General features: G+C 45.9%; 1 protein-coding gene across 3 annotated transcripts in view; it reads right to left on the bottom strand.

Moving 5' to 3' along the window:
- Positions 1–12,721, bottom strand: part of RFTN1 (raftlin, lipid raft linker 1) — a 205,681-nt gene extending 192,960 nt beyond the window's left edge. For 2 of the 3 annotated variants that reach the window (XM_043969256.1, XM_043969257.1), the window contains exon 1: positions 12,449–12,721. The gene's annotated coding sequence lies outside the window, so the exon portion shown is untranslated. The remainder of the gene's footprint in view (positions 1–12,448) is intronic. The other variant, XM_043969258.1, reaches the window with a different exon arrangement.
- Between the last annotated feature and the right edge of the window lie 5,209 nt (positions 12,722–17,930).

The raw sequence follows: 17,930 nt of genomic DNA, 5'->3' as shown, positions 1-17,930 counted from the left end.
AAAGATGAAATTGGAAGGAAGGAAGAAGAAAAAGATGTCATTGTTTTAATAACAAAATATGTTCTTAGGTTTTTAGATGAACAAAATAAATGTGGCTACGATAAGGAGAAGCTGTCAAAATTGGGGGAGAGGGGAAACTTCTGTGCAATGGGTCTAATCTCTAAGAAATCTAGGGAATGAGGACACACGTAAAAGACAAGGGGTCATTCTCCAGTGGCAAAGAGAGAAAGTCTATGAACAAAGAGTCCATGTGTGCATGGCCGACACTACAAATGGACAATGGCCCCACAATATTAAAGATGTGGAGGGAGGTCCCTGACCCAGGGAACAGAACCCCTAAAAGATTTGTGGAAAGACAAGGACAAGATTTACAAGAGAGTAAGAGGTGCAATCTTTGTGAGACAGTGGATACCCTGAATTATTTAACTATAATGTGCATTAAGAGGCAGGCAGCGGACAGCTAGGTGGTACAGTGGATAGAGCACCGGCCCTGAATTCAGGAGGACCTGAGTTCAAATCCGGCCTCAGACACTTAACATTTACTAGCTGTGTGACCCTGAGCAAGTCACTTAACCCTAATTGCCTCACAAAAAGAAAAAAAAGAGGCAGGCAGCTAGGTGGGGTGCTGGGCCTGGAGTCTGGAAGACTCCTCTTCCTGAGTTCAAACCTGGCTTCAGACACTAGCTAGCTGTGTGACCCTGGGCAAGTCATTTAACCCTGTTTGCCTCAGTTTCCTCATCTGTGAAAAGAGCAGGAGAGGGAAATGGCAAACCACTCCAGTATCTCTGCCAAGAAAACTCCAAATGGGGTCATGAAAAGTCAGACATACCTAAAATGACCCAACAACAACAAAATGTGCATTAAGGAGGAAAATTAAGTTTAGCATAATATGAGATGATAACAGAATATGAGATAATAACTGTAAAGTGCCTAGCATGCAGTAAGTGCTATATAAATGTTAGTTGTTGTTATTATTATTATTATTCATGATGATGATACAATGTAATGTAAGACAGGACAACTAGGCAGCAAGCCTCAAATCAGAAAGGCTTTTCTTCCTGAGTTCAAATCTGGCCTCATACACATACCAGCTGTGTGACCCTGGACAAGTCACTTACCCTTGTTTGCCTCAGTTTCCTCATCCTCATGAGCTGGAGGTGTGGCAAACCCTTCTACTATCATTGCCAAGAAAACTCCAAATGCACTCACAAAGAGGCAGACACCAAGGAAACCACTGAACAACAACAATGTAATGTAATATGACATGACTTCAATTCAACAAACATCGGTTAAGTGCTTACTCTCAGCCAGACAAAAATGAAAACAGTCCCTGCCCTCAAGAAATTCCATTCCATTGGGTGGAAACAAAATATGCACAACTAAATAAACACAAATTATGCGTAAAGCAAATGGTTGGGGAAGACTCTAACATCCATTTCTATCACTTTTTTTTTTTCTAAGAGGTCTCTAAACCTGAAGAAATATATTTAAAAGGATCTTCTCACTAGCAGGGTATTTTTCTTCACCTAAATGTCAAAAACCTTTTTTGGAAAACAACTTTTAGTTCCTTGATTCATTATAGTGACAACTTGCATTTTTTCCTGAGTAGGCCTAATAAAATGCAGGTGGTAAATATGTTATGTTAGCTCTAAGTTTTCAAGCACAAAACATATTTGTGTTTGGAACTAATTTGTTTTATAATTTATGGCAAATTATAAAAATTAATTTTAACAAGTGCCAATAGCTAGGAGAGACCACAAAACCACCTAACAGAGACAACTCACCCTCGATTTACTGCACCGAGCAATTAGATGTGATTACCCTGCATCCTTTGGCAAACTTGACTTTTAATTTCCATATTTAATTCCATATAAAAACCATAAACCGCCTTATTATATCACTCAGTCATCCAGGAAAAATAAGAAATGGCTAGCTCCATCTAGCTAATGTGAGCAAACCCCTTGAGATCAGCTGTTTCACTCTTTATACCTGTATTCCCAGTGCCTAGGACAGTGCCTTGAACATAGCAGGTGCTTAATCAATGCTTACTAATTAACTGATTGAGGAATTGTTTATATCACACTAAAATTTGGGTGGAAATGCGACAAATTCAATCAAGCATCTGGATGTTTTCAAAGATCCTAATTGGGGGTATCTTTGAGGCTGCGTTCCAAAGTCACCTTGAAAAAGAGGAGAGAGACCTTGAATATGCACCATCACCTCTCGGGATACTGCTAAAAATAAAGGTACAACCCCATGACATCTTCATTCCTCCCGAGCATCAGGCTGAAGGGTTCCGCCCAAAGCTCAAGCTAGGAGTCCCCAGAACTGTGGGAATGGAGAGGCGAGCCCCTGGATTCTGGGCCCAGAGTAGGAAGGGGTGTCCTCACTACCTGAGGACCCACTAAAGACTGTGACACCTGAATGATCACCTCACACAGTAACCACTTTATACACATCCATCAACCGACCCTACATTTGTATTGCTTGATGCTAATGCTATAGGGGCAAGGACCCAGTTTAAAGTGTTTCCAGGTCCCAGGTACTTTTTTTCAATTCAATAAACATTTATTAAGCACCTACTATGTGCCAGGCATAGTTGTTTGGAATGCCCTGTGGTGAAATGGCCAGCATACAGTAAGCACTTAATAAATGCTTACTGATATTGGTTTCTGTGAGTAAATGAGTGATCAAAATTATTTTCAATAGATGTATTTGTCTCTGCTTGAGGTGCTCATGGAATTGCGGGGATGGGGAGAGAGGTGGAATGAAAGCACTTTTCAAAGACTATGTGCCAAAAAACAAAAAACAAGGGGGCAGCTAGGTGGCGCAGTGGATAAAGCACTGGCCTTGGATTCAGGAGGACCTGAGTTCAAATCCGACCTCAGACACTTGACACTTGCTAGCTGTGTGACCCTGGGCAAGTCACTTGACCCTCACTGCCCTACAAAAAACCAAAAAAACAAAAACAAAACAAAAAACAGAGTATGTGCCAGGATGGGTCTGTGCCCTGATCCCTTCAAGTACCTTCAGAGGCATCCAGGTGGCTTGGTGAACCTGGAGTCAGGAGGATCTGGGTTCGAATCCTGCCCCATCTCCAAACTTAGCTCTGTGACCTTGGAGCTAGTCACTTAACTGCTCTCAGCCTCAATTTCCTCATCTCCAAAATGGGGATAAAAATAGCACCCACCTCCCAGGGCTGCTGTGTAGACCAACCCACATAGAGCCCTTTGCAAAACCTTAAAGGATGATACAGGGTGTCCCAAAAGTCTTAGTGCCATTCCAAGCCACAAATGCTTAAAAGCACATTAAGACTTTTGGGACACCCCGTGTAAATGCCAGGTATTATTAGCATTGTTGTTGTTGTTACTACAGCTAGCCACTCAGGCTCCAATGCACACCCACTTAAAGAAAGATCATCAGCACAGCTGTGGTCTCTTAAGTATCCAAATTTCCCTTTTCTATGTACTGGAGGCTCTTCCAGGGGCCTTGTGTGCCAATCCGGGAACACAACCCTGATCTACTGACCCTCTCCTATACTGCTGGATCCCAAAGGGCTCTCTGAATCACAGAAAAATTAAATTACCTTCAGTATGGTTGGGGGATTCCTTTCACATACTTTTTAAACTGGGGCTGTTGTAGAGTTTCTATGGTAACATTCTATTAACCAAAATATTTGATTAAAAGGACCCATCGCCACATTCCCCAGGTTTTAGGCTGTCCAAGCTGGAAGGGCCCTTGGAGATGACCACATCAGATGCTCCTTGTACGAGGGCCGGCCATCCTTGTCGGGAATCTTCCCCTCAGGAGCGGTCCAGGGACCCTTGAAGGTTGTCCATGGTGCTTGACTAAGCCCCTCAGGGCAAGTGGAAAGAATTTATTAAAGCAGGAGACCCATGGAATTTTAACATTTTAAACCAACAGAAACTGACGCTGCCTAGGGAAAGAAGAAAGGGGTTTATTCTGACAACAGAATTCTTAATATGGGGCGAGAGCTTTCAGCACTGTCCCCCCCCAATTCCTGGGGTGCACTCCTTACCCCCACCTCTGGGAAACACTGGTCTCCTTTAAAGCTCAGCTCAAGTGAGACCTCCGCCATGAGCCACATATACACGCCCATTTATGTGTAGACACATCTATACATCTATGTGTAGATACATATACACATAGACACCTATGTCTTTATTTTTACAGGATGCATCACATTACTAAGTAGAATGCAAACTCCTTGAGAGCAGAAACTAACCCTTGTATCATCAGCACTTCGCAGAATCAATCAAGGAGGACTTACTAAGCTAATGAAGGCATTTTTATTCTGAGGCCTAACACACAAGCTTGGCACACAGTAAGGGCTTACTGAAATACTCATTGACTGATTTCTTCTTCTTCTTTTTTTCCAGGGCAATATGGGTTAAGTGACTTGCCCAGGGTCCCAGAACTAGTAAGTGTCAAGTGTCTGAGGCTAGATTTGAACTCAGGTCCTCCTGTATCCAGAGCCGGTGCTTTATCCAACTGCGCCACCTAGCTGTCCCCCAACCGATTTCTTCTTAAAGGCATACTATGTGCAGGGCACTGTGCTAGGCAGTGGGAATAAAAATATAAAGGATATACCAATCCCCACAGTGAGAAGCTTGTATTCTAATGGGGAGGCAAGTGTCAATACTGAGCACGTAGTAGGTACTTAATAAATAAATGCCTGTTGGCCTCTGGTTAACTGTCAGTTTTGTTCATCAAGATCCAAAAAGAGTCCTTGGCTAGGGAGGGGAGGGAGAAAGTTTAGAAGCTGCTGAAGAGAGAAGGGGTCAGGGAAGACAACAGCAAGGTCACTAGCCATGTTTCTACCTCTCCTCTCATGCGTGAATGTTAACGAGTTACACAAAGGCCACACAGTGACTCTAAGCTACTGTCTACTCAAGTGTAGCTGCCACCCAACTATGCTGGCTTCAACTCTCCTGGAAAGGCAGAGTCTGAAAAAGAAAGGAAAAGCAGCGGGACACTGGACACCCCAAGGAGTGCTGGTCAGGCTGTGCCCCCACCCACCCTGGTTGGGAGTCCTATGCTGGCCCTGAAGCAGACAACCCAGGGGTGAAGGAGATGAAGACTGGACTGTCCCTAACCCCGTCAGGAGAGAGACATGGTAGAAAAGAAGCCCCCACAGGGTCCCTTCAGCCTGCATCCTAGCAGAGGACCATCGCCACAGTGGCCGAGATGGATTTTCTTTCTTACCCCAAACAGTGGGAACATGAATGCAGCTTCAAGGGCTGAAGAGAATCCTTATTTTGAGAGGATGAAGAGTTTTCAAGGTTCCAATGGCAGAAATCCTTTTTTATTACTCATGGGCAAAGGGTATCAATACAGCCAACATATTCTTTGGAAACACAAGAGCTATAGGCTGCAGGAGGGGAACGTGGTACAACCAAAAAACCACGGGACTGAATACACACTTTACAGGACTAAAGGCCAACTTTAGATAATTGGAGAGAAATTAATTGCTTATAGTTGGGTTGTGCCAATATAATAAAAAATGACAATGCTATCTAAATTAATTTACTTATATCAGCAGGCCCATACCAAACTCCCAAAGGACCAATTTGCAGCCATAAAGAAAACAGTAAAATTCTCCGAGAGGAACAAAAGGTCTAGGACCTCAAGGGAAATAATGAAAAAGAGTGAGAAAGATGGATACCAAGCAGTGTGAGATCTCAATTGGTACCATCATAAAAACTATTTATTACTGAGTAGAAAAGAGAAAGTCGACCAGTGTGACAAGTTAGGTACAAAAGGTACAGGCATCAATAAATATGTAGCACAGCATCTGATGAACCAAAAGATCCCCAAGTACCATGGTTAAGACTCACTACTGAGTGACCCTGGGCAAGTCACTTAACCCCCATTGCCCCACAAAAAAATGATAAATAAATTTAAAAAAAATTCTAAAAAAAAAAAAAAAAGACTCACTACTGAAACAAAAATTGCTGGGAAAACTGGAAAGCAGCCGGGCAGAAATTAGGCTCAGACCAGTATCTTACTAATAGGTTTAAATAGATAGAGGACATAGTTATGAAAGTTCAAATCATAAATAAGCTAGAAAGCTCATGGAAGGCCAGGCCTTTCACAATTATGTCTCCAAAGACTTTGAGGGGAAGGGTCCTTAAGGGGAAGGGTCCTTGAGGGGAAGGGTCCTTCAAGGAAAGGGTCCTTGACCAAATAAGGGACAGATGAGATGGCAGGGGATAAAAATGGACCGTTCCGATTATAGTCCATAAAACTGAAAAGCTTTTTTGCACAGACAAAATCATTTCAGTTAAAATAAGAAAGAAGCTGATAAGCTGTGATGAGAATGATCCTTTCATCAAAATCTTGACAAAAAAAAGGGAGAGAGACAAATATTTCAGGACAAAACATGCCAAAATAGATGGTCAGAGGGACACAAACAGTTCTCAAAGGAAGAAATCCAAGTTATCAAGAACCACAGGGGAAAAAACATCCCCAAATCAGAATTCTGATCAGTGCAATGACTCAAGAACTTCAAAGCACCAATGATGAGGCAGCTCTTGATAGAGAGATGATGGACTCTAGACAAATAACGAGAGGTATTTCTGAACATGACCAATGTGCGGGTTTTTGTTTGATTATGTTTATTTGTTCCAATGGAAGATCTTTTTTTATATCTTGGTTAAGAAATGGGGGGGGAGGACCAGTAATAGCTATCCTCCTAAAGGGGTGGTGGTGGCTTTGAAGCATTTAAAAAACACATAGAAAGGAACAGCATGAAATTCAGAGGGAGATACAGACAAGCAGCACAGCTTTGAAACTGATGGGACGAATTTGTTGTATACTTTTTGGCTGTTGTTGTTGTTGTTGTTGTTTTTGCGGGGCAGTGGGGGTTAAGTGACTTGCCCAGGGTCACACAGCTAGTAAGTGTCAAGTGTCCAAGGTCACATTTGAACTCAGGTCCTCCTGAATCCAGGGCCGGTGCTTTATCCACTGCGCCACCTAGCTGCCCCTATTGTATACTTTTTAAAATGCAAGATGTACATAACAGAGATTCACTGTTTCATATACAATCATGATTTTTTTCCCTTTGTAAGTGGAAATAAATGTTCATCCTTGTTTGAGTTTGTCAGATTCAGAATTTTAAAAATCAAAACTTAAAGGAAAAAAAAAAAGAAACACACTAGATTTGGAGTCAGAGAATACCGGTCTGAATGTCAACTTTGCTACTTATTACCTGTGTGACCCTGGGCTAATCCTTTGGCCTCCATGGCCCTCAGTTTCTCAGCTATAAAATGGGGCGGGGGCTGGACTAGACAACCTGGGACTTTGGTTCTAGCTCAAGCTCTATAATTCTACAGTGTGTATATTTAAGGGGACTGAGCAGAGGCACGGAATCATGAATCTCAGAATAAAAATCATTTGATGTCCAAAATAACAGGATCTGAGAAACTGGGGAAAATATCACACAGAGAAAACGAAAAAACGATAAATATCAAAAGGAATGTTTGGCTACATCTTCCCCTTGTAAATGCAAATTGGAGCCAAGTTTTCTTTTTTCTTTTAAGCTGAAGAAAGAAAACATGATTACTGAACACTCTGAGAGCTGAGACTGGACAGCTGGAGAAGCTTTTCTTTTGAAGAGACAAGACTTCCTAATCAATAATACTTTTTTAAAAAGTCCCATAGATTAGCATTTCCATAAATGCCCAGCCGGCCCTTAACAGATCTCCAACAGGGAGCCCTCAGAAAAACCTGGCAGTAGCCCTGAAAGCAAACACAGTGCCTGGCTTAGCAGCTCTGGGAGTCCGGAAGAGTTGGATTCCGATCCAGACTCTGACACACACACTGACTGTTGTTGTTCATCCTTCATCCCCAAACCAAATTACTTTCCAAGATAATATGGCAGAGGGTGATCCCCACAGGTCTAGACCACCCTCCACAAATATAAAACAAAAAAGTCCCTTCTTATGGTTTACTTTTGGTCAACAGGTAGAAATTTCTATTATGCTTTTCTAGGATGCCCACGCTGTAAGACGGCACAGCAGACAGAGCACCACCCAAGGCCTAGACTCATCAGACTAAGGTGGAAAAGTACACAGAAGTTCCTAAGTAGAAACTGTGGCTGGGGGTAGATTTTCCCCAAAGAGCTGAGTTCAAATTCCGCCTCAGACACTTGCTGACTACCTGAATGTGGATGTGTCACTTTAGCTTTGGTTTTCCCATCTATAAAATGAAGAGAATAGCATCGATTGCACAAGCTTCCCGTGCTTTGCAAACCGAAAAGAACCTTGTAAAATCTGAGCTTTATTATGATTTCTTTGTTCCCGGACACTGGTTAAAAAACAAATGGGTAGGGGAGGTACGAAGATCACCTAACACCACAGACCATGGGTCACCTTCTTATTAAGCTGAATTATCCCCTCATTCTCTCTACCCATGAGTGAAACTCTATCCTAGGAGAAGTCATATCATCACAGAAGCTTTGAGGTAATCTGAGGTCCAGGGAGATCGGTCTTGCCCAAAATCAGTCAATAAACATTTATTGAGCACCTACTATGTGCCCAGCACTGTGCAGAGAAATCCTAATCCATTCCAGTCATCTTGGCTTTGGTCCAGGCCAGGCCTGCACACCCAACTGTTAGGAGCAGTAAAGTGGGGCTAAGGACAAACGGAGAGTTTCCAAACTGTCAGTACTTGCCCCATGAGTATAACTTAGCCTGGTCAGGAACATAAGGGGGCAGCGTTAAGAACCCTAGCTCCTTATAAGTAAGGGTTAAGGTTCATCAATCAATTAAACAGGGACGTCAGAGAAGGAGCCTGAGCCAGCAAGGGTCAGTCGACCCTGAAACATGGTGATATCCAAAGGGAATCCCACCCAAGGCCTAGACTAATCAGACTAAGGTGGAAAAGTACACAGAAATCCCTAAGTAGAAACTGTGGCTGGGGGTGGATTTCCCCCAAAACAGAAGATAAATCTCTTTCAGGTCAAAGGTACTTCCCCTAGTAGAATCCCCTTTTTGGAAGCCCCCCCTTTTTTTTTTTAATTTTTGCAGGGCAATGAGGGTTAAGTGACTTGCCCAGGGTCACACAGCTAGTAAGTGTCAAGTGTCTGAGTCCTGATTTGAACTCAGGTACTCCTGAATCCAAGGCCAGTGCTTTATCCACTACGCCACCTAGCTGCCCCTGGAAGCCCTTTTAAAATAGAAATGGTTCATTTTTACCTGATTAAAAGAGCTTGCCCCAAATCTGTAAACTCTCCCAGGGCAAAGACCATGCCTTACTTAGCTCTGTACCTCCCTCCAGTGACTCCCACAGTACATAGGACATAGCAGTTAATAAGGAATGAATGAAGGCAGGGAAATTAATTTCTCAAGTTTCACTTGAGCCTTTCCATGATCTTCCTCAAGCCTACCAAGAAAGAGAAGAGCCAGAGTAGAGTCCCAGCCCAGGTTCAAATCTACTGCAAAATGAAGTTGAAAAGAAACTGGAAATGCACAGACTTCTCCCCCCACACTTGTTCCTCTAAAAAGTTTTATGCACACGAGAGGCAGCAAGCCATATTTTAAAAGCCCCATCCTAATAATCAATAAGGATGAATGAAGCAAAGGATAACTTCTTATGTTTTATCTCTAAATGATTCTACTTGGCAATTTGGATGGAATTCATCTAGAAAACTTTGAGTTTGTCCTCATGATGTTTTCAGTGGTTGCAACATCAAAAAGGGGGGGAGGGGATAGAAAAAGAAGAATGCAGGATTCTGTAAGAGTCCAGGCTAGTTTCTTTGATTAACCCTCAGTGTTCCTCATCTGTAAAATAATTAAATTGGAAAGGAAGCAGCATAGTATAAAGAATTATACAGAAATAGGGCTGCTAGATGGCACAGTGGATAAAGCACTGTCTCTGGATTCAGAAGAACCTGAGTTCAAATCCAGCCTCAGACACTTGACACTTACTAGCTATGGGACCCTCATTGCCCCATAAAAATAAAAAAGAATTTTTTTTTAAAAAAAGAATTATACAGGGGGCGGCTAGGTGGCGCAGTGGATAAAGCACTGGCCCTGGATTCAGGAGGACCTGAGTTCAAATCCGGCCTCAGACACTTGACACTTACTGGCTGTGTGACCCTGGGCAAGTCACTTAACCCCCATTGCCCTGCAAAAACAAACAAAAAAAATACCTATTTAAAAAAAAAAAAGAATTATACATAACAGAGTAGTGAACTAAAAAAAAAAAAAAAACACCTGGTTTCAGATCCTGCCTCTGATACTAAATGTATGCCTCTGGGCAAGACACCAAACCTCTGAGACTTACTTTCCCTATTTGTAAAATGGAGATAATAATAAGTACCTGCCTCACAGGTTTGTTGTAATGGCATGTCAATGAGGCACTTTTGTTCAGTCCTGCCCAACTCTTCCCATATAGGGTTTTCTGGAGGGCCTTGCCATTTCCTTCTCTGGTCATTTTACAGATGAGGAAACTGAGGCAAACTGGATTAAGTGACTTGCCCAGGGTCACACAGCTATTAAGTGTCTGAGGCCAGATTTAAACTCAGAATGATGAAGCTTCCTGACTCCAGGCCCAATGCCCACTACGCCATCTAGCTGGTCATAGTATTTTGCAAACTTTAAAAATGCTATATAGAGATGACTTTTTTTTTTTTTAAGTGAGGCAATTGGGGTTAAGTGACTTGCCCAGGGTCACACAGCTAGTAAGTGTTAAGTGTCTGAGATCAAATTTGAACTCAGGTACTCCTGACTCCAGGGCCTGTGCTCTATCCACTGCGCCACCTAGCTGCCCCAAAAATGCTATATAAATCATCATTACCTCATAGTGTGGTGAAGAAAACTTTTTAATCCATAAAGGACTGTATAAATGGCCAAGATTATTACTATTAGTAGTACCTATCTCACAGTGTTGCTGTGAGGAAAGTTTTTTAACCCTTAAAGCACTGTGCCAATGTGTTATTCTATGCCAACCTAAGACCACATAACCACTGAGGCAAAGAGGGGCTGCAGGGGCGTATCCCCCAAATCAAAGTAATTTCACTAAGGTTAAATCAGTCTCTTGGAAGGCTGCCTTTCCTTAACTCTTCCTTCAACGGAACTTGGGGAAAATGCCTTCCAACTTTTTGCAAAGTTCCCTAAGTCACTGGGATGGACTTGGGCCCTAAGCAAATGTCACCTAAGCACATCCCGGGCCGCACTAGCCTTGCTCCGAGGTTGCTCGTGTTACCATCTGGCCTTCTTCCTGACAGGCTCTAAGTTATCTTGAGGTGACATGACTGCAGGGACTGGGAGAGACAGCAGGCAGCCCAACATCTGAAAACAGCTGTAATGATTACAGGACTTGCTGTTTCTGCTAACCAGAGTCATCCCACAAAAATGGGGATCTGGGCCATTCCTGGAAGATCTATATTTTTTAAAAGTTAAAAAAAAACCCCAGTCTGACATCACCCCCTGTTCCCTTGAAAACCACCCACCCAAGGCTCCTCCGGCCAGGGCTCAAAGAATGACCCTGGTTGGCCTGATAGCGCCCCCACCCCCCCCCCGCCCCGCCCCGGGGGCTACAATAAAACCAGGATGGGGGGGGGGTTTACAACCCCTTCACCTATGTCAGGTTCTCCTCCAGCCCTACCAAAGACCCCTTGGCAACCCACGAGAAGGGCAGGCAGGCGGAGGGGGGGAGGAGCGCCCGGGAAAGGTGGGCGTGGGACTCCAAGGAGCTAGAAACAAACACAAATGAACCTGAAACGGGCCTTTCAGGAGAGGAACCTGAGGCTGCAACAGGCTGGGCTCGGCTCATTGGGGGTTTTCTTTTAAAGGAAAGGAAAAGAGGTTTACGGTGGTTTTTTAATTTGATTTTTTTTGTTTTTAACAACGCTAAGGACTCCACCCCAGCCCAGCCCAGCCCGTGAAGCTCGGAGGTCTCTCTCCAAGCTGACTGTGGCTGTGTTTCCTCCCCTTACAATATGAGGTGCTTGAGCTCCCCTTCCCCAATACGCCGCCCCCCAAACCCTCCTCCTCCTTCCCCCCCCCGGGGGGGAGAGGTGGGTTTCTAGAGAGCTGAAAACAGGCAGTTAGAGACGGGGTTTCACGAGGCTCTCTCGCCTCCCCCCCCTCCCCCCTTGTCCGCAGCCCCAGCGCTCGGACGGGCAGAAGGGCAGTGCCCGGGGTCCCGCTCCCTCTGCCCGGATTGCTCAGGTGAGAGCCGGCCCCGCCTCGCACCGGACCCGCAGTAAAGGGGGCAAAAGTTGGCAGGGCGGGGCTGGGCAGGGGTCTCCTCCCCCTCCCCGCAGCCCGCGGCCGCGCGCTCCGCCCGGCTCCCAGGGTCCCGCGTGGAGCGGACAAGGGCAAGGTCAGAGCGGGGGCGGGCGCGCAGCGGGGGCCGGGAGCTGGGGAGCTCCTTTCCAGGCTCTCTGCCCTGCCCTCCCGTTCCCCCGGGGTCCCCTTACCTCTCAGAGCCGGCCGGCAGAGGAGGTGCAGGAGTCGGCTACGGTCGCTGCCCCGATCTGTCCCGGGAGGAAAGTTTGTGCCATGAAGAGGAGGGGTTGCGTGGGAGGGGATTTGCGTATCCGCGGCCGGGGGTGGAGAGAAGGGGCGCGAAGTGCGCGGGGGGCGGGCGGCGCGGGAGCTCCCCCGCCGAGCCGGGCAGGGCAGGGCAGAGCGGGACGGTCCGCGGGGCGATGCGCCGCGCCGGCCGTGCGCTCCTCCGTGCGCCCTCCGTGCGCCCCGGGCGCCGGGCACCGGGCACCGGCTCTGCCTCCTCGGCCGCCGCCGCCGCCGCTTACACTTCCTCTTCCTCTGAACTCATGTGCAAAATATGCCGCTGTGCGTGCTCGGGGGACCGCGGCGGCCCGGCCCGAGCCCGGCGCGCTGCCCGACCGGCGACCGGCCGCCGCCGCCGGCGCGACAACTCCCGTCTGCCGCTGCCCGCCCTCGGCTCCGGCTGACCCCCTGCCGCAGCCGCCGCCGCCGCCGCCGCCGCCGGGGCTGAGGCTGCTGCTGCTGCCGCCGCCGCTTCTCCTGCTGCTGCTGCTGCTCCTACCGCTCCTCCTTCAGCCGCTGCGGCTGCCGAGGCTGCTTCTCCTCCTCCTCCCGCTGCTGCTCCTCCTCCTGTTGCTGCTGCTGCTGCCGCCGCCGCTGCCCCTCCTCCTGCTGCTGCTGCTGCTGCCCCCCCCACCTCCTGCCGCCGCCGCCCCCCACCTCCTGCTGCTGCTCTTCCTCCTCTGACTTTCATTTTACAAACATTTCCTATGTTGCACTTACCTCTGCCCCCAGTGCCGGGCACGTTACTGCTGTGTAGTTATTTCAGCCGCGTCTGAATCTTCATGACCCCATTTGGGCTTTCCTTGGTAAAGACACTGGCGTGGTTTGCCATTCCTCTCCAGGCACCTACTACGTGCCACAGAGTAGAAGCACTCTGCCAGGGCTTCACTCTTCCCAAACCTCCACTGGGCTCTACTGCCCCGTCTCCTCTCCATACCTACCCTTGAGGAATTTCTGGAGCCACCAACCCCCTCTTCGCACCCCACACCACCCCCAGTGTCCTCAAAAACTTCATTGGTCAAGAGCCTTGGAATTCCGGTTCAATTTGTCCGGGCCTCAGTTTCCCCTCTTTCAAAAAGAGGCGACTAGACAGTAAAATTTCCAAAGTTCCGGTTCGAAATCCTATGAGCTGGAACCCGGGGACCTTTGTCCAAAAACTTTGGTTAGGTGTTTGGGTAGTGATATCATAAGGCGGGGCTTCTGGGGAGCAGAGCCCCTTAAGGACCAAGGACACTCCCAGGAGGTATCTTGGAAGGACAGAGATTCAGGCCGGGGAGGCCCCGGGATCTCCAGAATCCGCAGGTGTTTAACTACAGCTCTCCTTGGAGGTTAGAGGGGTGGCACCAAGCTAGGTGGGCTCGAGCATCCCTAGGAACAAGAAAGTATGGAAACAGCTCCCTCTTGTAATATCTTGTAATAATGTCTTTTAGCCATCAGCCTAAAGAAGGCAGAGGAAAAGCAGACCGGGGAGATGGACAAGAGCCTAGGTCTGCCTTAACAGAATGGAGATGGGTGGAAGTTCTCTGGGAATTGGAGCTAGAACAACCTGAAGAAAACCTTCCAATATTCGGAAAATCAGGGAAGGCCGTTGGAGGAGGAAGGGAGGGGAGGCGGTGCTTCAATAGTCTGGTTAATAACAACGTCAATTGTCTGCACTCCTTGTGGCCAGAAAGAATAGGAGAGAAGAGATGGCCAACTCAGATAGGAAGGGCTGACCCCCCTTTAGGACCTGCTCAGAGGGGAGCTTGACTTGGCATTCCCCCATAACATGCCCTACCTGTTCAGACCCTCCAAAGGACCTTGTTGATGTGACACAGTTTCCTAAATGTGGGCCCTCTGATCCTTTCAGAAATTAATCTGGAAGTCAGTCAACAAGAAAAACCAGTCCTGGTGGTCAGTCTTCCTGAATGAGAAGACTACATATAAATAATTAGGTGCGGTATATACAAGATAGGGCGGCTAGGTGGTGTCCTAGTGCACAGAGCATCAGACCTGGAGTCAAGAAGACTTTTTCCCGAGTTCAAATCCCACTTCAGACGTTGGGCATGACCTTGGGCAAGTCACTCGACCCTATTTGTCTCAGTTTCTTTATCTGTAAAATGAGCTGGAGAAGAAAATGGCTTGACCTATCCAAAGATGGATCTTCTGAGGTGAATTAGCCACACTCCTGGAAGTGCTGCTATTTCTCTGAGCTTGTAGTCTTTTTCTTAAAATGAAAAGAATTGTTCTATTTCTCCAGTCATTTTGATTCATTTTTAGGTGACCAATGTTCCCAAGGGAGTAGATCATAGATCTACAGATGGAACGGACCTTAGACCTAGCCCAAGCCCCTCATTTTACAGACAAGGAAACTGAGGCCTTAGAGAGGTGATGTGATTTGTCCAAGGTCACCCATGAGGACTGTGCTCTAGAGGTTGAAGGGACCTAGGTCCATACCAACTCCCTCTTTACAGAGGAGAAAAGGGGGGGGCAGTAATGTGACTGGCCAAGGTCACACAGATAGCAGTCAGGGCCCCCGATCTAGGCTCTTCTTGGTATACCTAGCTCCCCATCTTTTCCACCCCCTCATCTCTCTCATTACCACCCACCTAGACTGTCAAGATTGTCAGAACCGCCAAAATCTATCATTCCTCTGGATTGCCTTATTTCCCTCATGGCCACCACCACCCTCCCAGAACCACTTTGGAATCACCCTTGACTCTTCCCTCATCCCTCACCTCCCTGGCCTCCAGTACTTGCCGATGTATCGTCTATAACATCCCCCACAGCATCTCTTGGATTTATCCCATTCTCCACACTCCTGGGGCTGCCATCTTAGCTTCAGCCCTCCAACTATCACCTGGTCATTTACAACAACCTCGGCCACCAAAGAGACAAAACCGAGTTGTGGCCCTACTCGGTTACCTATCTTTAATGGCTCTCTATTGCCTCCAGGGTAAAACCCCCAAATCCTCAGAATATTTAAAGACCTCCAGACACAGGGTCAGCAAGCAAATAGCCATGTCCATATAAGGTATGGGAGGTGATCTGACAGAGCAGACGCTACCACAGCAAAACTCCCTTCTACCTTTCCAGTCCAAATTGGTAATGCTCACCTTTACAAATCTCCTATCCAGTTAAATTAGCCTGCTGACAGTTCTTTTTTTTTTTTTTTAGTGAGGTGATTGGGGTTAAGTGACTTGCCCAGGGTCACACAGCTAGTAAGTGTTAAGTGTCTGAGGCCGGATTTGAACCCAGGTACTCCTGACTCCAGGGCCGGTGCTCTATCCACTGTGCCACCTAGCTGCCCCCTCTGCTGACAGTTCTGCCCAGTAGACGCCTGGGTAACTTTCTCCTCATTTCTCCATCCTAGGGTACCCTGGCTTCCTTCAAAGCAGAGCTCAGTTATCACCTCCCACTGGAAGCCTTTCCTTACCCCCACCTGAGTTGTTCACATCCCTCCTTTTGATATTACTTTTCCTTTACTTATATGTACAGTCCTATTCTCCCCATCCCCCACCCCCACCCCAAGCCAGATCCTTGAAGAGAGGGATCGCTCTGGGTTTGTCTTTTTAAAAAATCTCTACCATCCAGAACATTACCTTTGCATATAATAGGCATTTAATAAATATGTATTTAATTGAGTTGCAGTAGCCTCCTAATAGGTCTTCCCTTCTCCACTGCAGACTAATAATATAACTAACCTGATGGGTCTTCTGTTACTCCTCTGCATCCTTATTTCCCTATTCCAGTGAGATCACAGGTCAGTTTCCTCCCACGCCTCCCCTCCCCCCCAAAATAGTCCAATATGGAAGGAACATGGAATGCATGGCCTAACAGCAGTATGGCTGAGCCAGAGGCTCAGTGACTGGGAGGGAATCATTTCCACCATTTCTTCTCACTATCTCCCTGAGCCCAGACTCCCCCTTCTCATCTCATTTAGGCTCATATCCACTTTTTCTCAACTCTTTTTTTTTTCCTGGAGAAATGAAGCCCCTCTCCTTAAGAAATCTTCCCCAACCAGGGACAGCTAGGTGGTGCAGTGGATAGAGTACAGGCCCTGGAATCAGGAGTACCTGAGTTCAAATCCAGCCTCAGACACTTAACACTAGCTGTGTGACCCTGGGCAAGTCACTTAACCCCAATTGCCTCACTAAAAAAAAAAAGAAATCTTCCCCAGCTTATACTTTTTATGGTTATTACACTTTGAGGGGGGGAGTCAGTCAATATTTCATTGGTGATTTCATTGGTGTGGAGGATTCTGCTGGGGAAACTCTCCAATACTAGAAGAAATCAGCGACTCATGTTAAAGTTGCATGAGATGCAGGTTAAGTGACTTGCCCAGGGTCACAGGATTGATCTGGGTCACAGAGTGGACTTCCACTTAAGGCTTCCTGAGTCCAAGGCCAGCTGGCCCTCAATCCATATCTCCCAGTCACCTCTCATCATTATGTCTTACTGTATCCCCAGGTGCAGAGCCTAATTTGTGTTATTGCCCTCCACGCTCTGCAAACAGGAAACACTTAATAGATTTTTTTTTTAAATCAAAATCCTTTCTCCAGCTTTTGTTCTGACTATTTTTGTTCCTTTCCTCTCTCGCTCTGTTTTCCTACAGTCTGGCTAGCCTATGATGTCAGGCCTACAGCATAAACCAGAAAAGTCCTTTAGATGTCTTAGTACAAGTTTACAGGGCTACCACTTTTACTTTCCAATATTTTTAAGGAACTGTTGGCCCAGGCCCAGCGGCTGTCTCTCTGTTTTTCTTAACACACAGTTACTAGAGGACCCAGCAATCTGAGCTTTCCTGGCTATTACTCTTGAAGGAGAAAATGAAACTTTTCATGTCGGCAGAAATAATTTTTCCTGAAGAAAATGCCACCCATATAATGTACAAATATATAAATGCTTCTGATATGATGTATAAGTGCCCATTAAAAAAACCCCAAACTATTTTCCTCAAGAAAATGTCACCAATATAATATATAAATGCCTCCAATATAATTTATAAATGCCTCACTTTGGAAAACAATTTTCCCTTAAAATGCCACCAATATAATATATAAATGTCCCATTTCTGAAAAACCATTTTTTCCTTAAGAAAATGTCACCAGCATATATATATATACATACATATATATGTATATATATACATATACATATACACACACACATATATATACACATATAAAAATCCCTTCAATTTAATCCATAAAATACTCCATTTTTTTGAAAAAACAATTTTTCCTTAAGAAAATGCCACAAATATTATATATAAATGCCTCCAGCATTATTCTTAAAATGCCCCATTTTTGAAAAAATAAATTTTCCTTAAAACACCACAAAAATAATGTATAAAATGCCCCAATTTTTGACCATGCCCTTTTATGTCAATGCCTATTAAAACTCATC

Source organism: Dromiciops gliroides, chromosome 5 (genome assembly GCF_019393635.1).
Source record: "Dromiciops gliroides isolate mDroGli1 chromosome 5, mDroGli1.pri, whole genome shotgun sequence".
Classification (NCBI taxonomy): domain Eukaryota; kingdom Metazoa; phylum Chordata; class Mammalia; order Microbiotheria; family Microbiotheriidae; genus Dromiciops; species Dromiciops gliroides.
Note: the sequence above shows the minus strand (reverse complement) of the source record. Positions and strands in the feature narration are given on the sequence as shown.